Source organism: Leucoraja erinacea, chromosome 5 (assembly GCF_028641065.1).
Source record: "Leucoraja erinacea ecotype New England chromosome 5, Leri_hhj_1, whole genome shotgun sequence".
NCBI lineage: Eukaryota > Metazoa > Chordata > Chondrichthyes > Rajiformes > Rajidae > Leucoraja > Leucoraja erinaceus.
Genome location: NC_073381.1, coordinates 99,838,058 through 99,843,544, shown reverse-complemented (window position 1 = coordinate 99,843,544; position 5,487 = coordinate 99,838,058). Strand labels below are relative to the sequence as shown.

Sequence of the window (5,487 nt, the reverse complement as noted above, 5' to 3'; positions counted from 1 at the left end):
AGTATAAATACAGCTGTTCTGTGAAGGCCTCAGAGATTTGTTAGAGAACATTAGTGAACAAACAGCATCATGAAGCCCAAGGAACACACCAGACAGGTCAGGGATAAAGTTGTGGAGAAGTTTAAAGCAGGGTTAGGTTATAAAAAAATATCCCAAGCTTTGAACATCTCACGGAGCACTGTTCAATCCATCATCCGAAAATGGAAAGAGTATGGCACAACTGCAAACCTACCAAGACATGGCCGTCCACCTAAACTGACAGGCTGGGCAAGGAGAGCATTGATCAGAGAAGCAGCCAAGAGGCCCATGGTAACTCTGGAGGAGCTGCAGAGATCCACAGCTCAGGTGGGAGAATCTGTCCACAGGACAACTATTAGTCGTGCACTCCACAAATCGGGCCTTTATGGAAGAGTGGCAAGAAGAAAGCCATTGTTGAAAAAAAGCCATAAGAAGTCCCGTTTGCAGTTTGCCACAAGCCATGTGGGGGACACAGCAAACATGTGGAGGAAGGTGCTCTGGTCAGATGAGACCAAAATTGAAGTTTTTGGCCTAAATGCAAAACGCTTTGTGTGGCGGAAAACTAACACTGCACATCACCCTGAACACACCATCCCCACTGTGAAACATGGTGGTGGCAGCATCATGCTGTGGGGATGCTTTTCTTCAGCAGGGACAGGGAAGCTGGTCAGAGTTGATGGGAAGATGGATGGAGCCAAATACAGGGCAATCTTGGAAGAAAACCTGTCTGCAAAAGACTTGAGACTGGGGCGGAGGTTCACCTTCCAGCAGAACAACGACCCTAAACATACAGCCAGAGCTACAATGGAATGGTTTAGATCAAAACATATTCATGTGTTAGAATGGCCCAGTCAAAATCCAGACCTAAATCCAATTGAGAATCTCTGGCAAGACTTGAAAATTGCTGTTCACAGCCACTCTCCATCCAATCTGACTGAGCCTGAGCTATTTTGCAAAGAAGAATGGGCAAAAATGTCAGTCTCTAGATGTGCAAAGCTGGTAGAGACATACCCCAAAAGACTTGCAGCTGTAATTGCAGCGAAAGGTGGTTCTACAAAGTATTGACTCAGGGGGGCTGAATACTTTTGCACGCCACACTTTTCAGTTTTTTATTTGTAAAAAAATTTGAAAACCATGTATCATTTTCCTTCCACTTCACAATTATGCACCACTTTGTGTTGGTCTATCACATAAAATCCCAATAAAATACATTTACGTTTGTGGTTGTAACGTGACAAAATGTGGAAAAATTCAATGGGTATGAAAACTTTTGCAAGTCACTGTCCATATATTATATATATGTATATGTGTGTGTAATATATGCATGCATATGAGTATGTTTAAAAAAAAAATATATATATATATATATATATATACATATATACATATATACATATATATATACACACTACACACATGAGCTTTTGTTCTCGTTTATTATATTGTGTACAGTGTACTATGTTTACATATTCTGTTGTGCTGCAGCAAGTAAGAATTTCATTGTTCTATCTGGGACACGTGACAATAAAACACTCTCTCTAAGGGCCTGTCCCACTTGGTGATTTTTTCGGTGACTGCCGGCGTCATATCAGGGTCGCCAAAAGATTTTGAACATTTCAAAATCCAGCGGCGACAAAAAAAATGTTGCGACACTTGAAAAAACACCGCACGTTAATACGTCATCACGCCCCCATCACCGCCACATCACACCGCAAATTTTTCGGTGAATGATGCCGGCAGTCGCCGAAATAAATCTCCAAGTGGGACTGGCCCTAAGTCTAACTCTCGCCCAAGTACAAAATAATACAAATTAATGAAACATCTTTGTAGTGACTGACAGCCAGAGCCTCTCTGGGGCGAAAATATTTCTAGTTCAACCACAAGTCACATGCCAGCCATTATCTCGTAAGCATAATCCCTGATTGCTGCAATTAAACCAATAAATACCATGATTATTGTAATTGCTCCATGTGCTTGCATTTAGTTTGACCTTTCAAGCAGACCTTTTAATTACTTCATCAGTTTTGTACAGCGTTCACAGGCTTATGGTTCTTCTCTGCTTTTTCTCTTCGCTTTATTTCACCGGCTTGGGATTCATAAACTTTAAAGCAAGCACCAGGCTTTAATTTTACATCTGCTCTATCTATTGCTCTCTTTCACCATTGTAACCAGGGTGCAGCGGTAGAGTTGCTGCCTCACAGCGCCAGGGACCCAGGTTCGATCCTGACCACGGGGGCTGACTGTGTGGAGTTTGCACATTCTACCCGTGACCTGCTCTGGTTTTTTCCGGGTGCTCCGGTTTCCGCCCACACTCCAAAGAGGTACAGGTTAACTGGCTTTAGTAAAATTGTCAATTTGTCCCTGACTTCTTCTTGTTCTTCATCTTGCATTTGATGCAGCAGAGGTCTGCAGCAGGGCGATGCCATCCGGTTTGACATCCGTGGGTGCCCGGGTTGGTGCATGCTCCGGGCTGGCGCCAAGCCGCGGCACTGCTGCCATCTCTGTATGCTGTCGTTCACCTGACTGAGGACAGTTGACATTTAGATTTACTAGAATGTTGCCTGGGTTTCAACAACTAAGTTACAGAGATAGGTTGAATAAGTTAGGTCTTTATTCTTTGGAGCGTAGAAGGTTAAGGGGGGTCTTGATAGAGGTCTTTAAAATGATGAGAGGGATAGACAGAGTTGATGTGGACAAGCTTTTCCCTTTGAGAATAGGGAAGATTCAAACAAGAGGACATGACTTCAGAATTAAGGGACAGAAGTTTAGGGGTAATATGAGGGGGAACTTCTTTACTCAGAGAGTGGTAGCGGTGTGGAATGAGCTTCCAGTGGAAGTGGTGGAGGCAGGTTCATTGGTATCATTTAAAAATAAATTGGATTGGCATATGGATGAGAAGGGAATGGAGGGTTATGGTATGAGCGCAGGCAGGTGGGACTAAGGGGAAAAAAAAAATTGTTCGGCACGGACTTGCAGGGCCGAGATGGCCTGTTTCCGTGCTGTAATTGTTATATGGTTATATGGTTATATGACATGGCTCACCACGGGGAGGTCGACAACATGGGCCCCTGACGATAGACACAAGATGCTGGAATAACTCAGCGGGACAGGAGAGGAGGAATGGCTAACGTTTTGGATCGAGGCCCTTTTTCAGATAAATGATAAATATATAAATACAATCAAGCCAAATTCAAGTACAATAGTTAGAGCGAAGGGGAAGATACAGAGTTCTCAGCATTGTAGCGCACCAGTTCTAGAGACAAAGTCCAATGTCCGCAATGGGGTAGATGTGAATTGGACAGTGCCCTAGCTTATGGAAGGATCGTTCAGAAGCCTGATAACAGAGGGGAAGAAGCTGTTCCTGAGTGTGGTGGTGGTTCTGTATCTTCTGCCAGACGAGAGCGGGGAGAAGGAGGAATTGTGCACAGTACTATTGATAGAGAGTCATTATACATCATAACAAGTACTCTAATTAGAATACATACAGAGACCATCGAAATGAGTACCGTAGGCTCTAAATCGTAAGTTGAACTGCCTAACCAACACGGCTGCCCGCATGCTACTAGGTGGTGGTGGTGTGGAAACATGACATGGATTATGGATCAGGTCATCAGCAGCAAAACCAGACATGGGTCAAATCAGCAATACTGTTTGATCTACAGAATGTACGGTCACACTACTCCTATCCCTGCTTCCCGCAAATTTCCTGCTCCCGTTTTTCCCCTTTCATCCTCATCTCTCACTCTGGCTTCTCATTTTCAGTTCCTGAGTCTGGCGGTGCGTGCTTTTGAAGTTTCTGCACATTATTTGTTTTGTTTGTCCGTTATGTAATCTCTGAGCACTGTGTTTACAGACTTGTTAGCCTGCGGCAATGAAGAATTCCATTCATCTCTTTTGGTACGTCTAGCAATGAAACACTCCCGACCCTTGACTCTTGACTCTTGGCAGTGAAGATTTGGAATCAATGCACCAAAATGAGGTTAGTGTAGATGGATAGAATGGTCGGCATAAACACAAGGGGCTGAACATTACAACTCTACACTCTATACACAACACAGCCCGGATAGCTCAGTCGGTAGAGCATCAGACTTTTAATCTGAGGGTCCAGGGTTCAAGTCCCTGTTCGGGCGGTTAGTTTTAGGCTGGCACAGTGGTAGAGTTGCTGCTTAAACGCGCCAGTGACCGACCTGGGTTTGATCCACACTACTGGAGCTGTTGTACGTTTTATTTATAGTATTGTGTTCAGTCTGGGCACCATGTCAGAGGAAAGATATTGTCAAGCTGGAAAGGGGGCAGAGTTTACGAGGATATTGCCAGGACTAGAGGGTGTGAGCTATAGGGAGAGGTTGAGTAGGCTTGGACTCTATTCCTTGGAGCACTGGAGGATGAGGGATGATCTTATAGAGATATACAAAATCTTGAGAGGAATAGATCGGGTAAATACGCAGAGTCTCTTGCCCAGAGTAAGTCAATTGAGGACCAGAGGACATAGGTTTAAGGTGAAGGGGAAAAGATTTAATAGGAATCTGAGGGGTAACTTTTTCACACAAAGGGTGGTGAGTGTATGGAACAAGCAGCCAAAGGAGGTAGTTGAGGCTGGGACTATCCCAATGTTTAAAAAACAGATGGACAGGTACCCACAGGGATAGGAAAGGTTTGGAGGGATATGGACCAAGCGCAGGCAGGTGGGACGAGTGGAGCTGGGACATAGTTGGCTGGTGTGGGTAAGCTGGGCTGAAGGGCCTGTTTCCACACTGTATCACTCTATGACTCTTTAGTGCTGCTATAGCGAGACTTGAGTACAGAATTATGACCAACTAAGCAAAAAAGACTGGTAGGTTACACAGAAAAGCTGGAGAAACTCAGCGGGTGCAGCAGCATCTATGGAGCGAAGGAAATAGGCAACGTTTCGGGCCGAAACCCTTCTTCAGCAAAAAAGACTACTAGGCTTATTCCGCAACATCGTATTTTGCTCTGTGCCTTTTCAGTGATCTTGTCAGTCTCAAAGCTGTACAGTAACAGAAACAGGCCCTTCGGCCCATCGTGTCCATGCCGACCAATTTGGCGTTCTGGGCCAGTCCCACTTACAGTCCCTTCATTTTGCCCGGAGCCCTTGAATCCCTTCCTTCTAAGGATATTATACCAGTAAAACTGTAGTGCGGCAAATGTGTTGATAGTTTAATGACGCAGAGCGACCACTTAATAGGTTTGAAGCGAGGAGGCCTGAGAATTTGGAAAAAAACTGCGCTAATTAACACTGCAAAGAAAATGAGCAAAGACACTGTGACAGAAGATAGATACAAAATGCTGGAGTAACTTAGCGGGACAGGCAGCATCTCTGGAGAGAAGGAATGGGTGACGTTTGGTTTTGAGACCCTTCTTCAGACTGAGAGTCGGGGGGGGGGGGGAAAGGGAAACGATATGGATATAAACGGTGATGTAGAGAGACATAGAACAAATGAATGAAAG

The 5,487-nt window shown here is 44.6% G+C and overlaps 1 non-coding gene across 1 annotated transcript; it reads left to right on the top strand.

The window, feature by feature from the left end:
• Positions 1-4,075: 4,075 nt before the first annotated feature.
• Positions 4,076-4,148, top strand: trnak-uuu (transfer RNA lysine (anticodon UUU)). The gene has a single exon. It is a non-coding gene; the product is annotated as a tRNA-Lys (tRNA).
• The last annotated feature ends 1,339 nt before the right edge of the window (positions 4,149-5,487 follow it).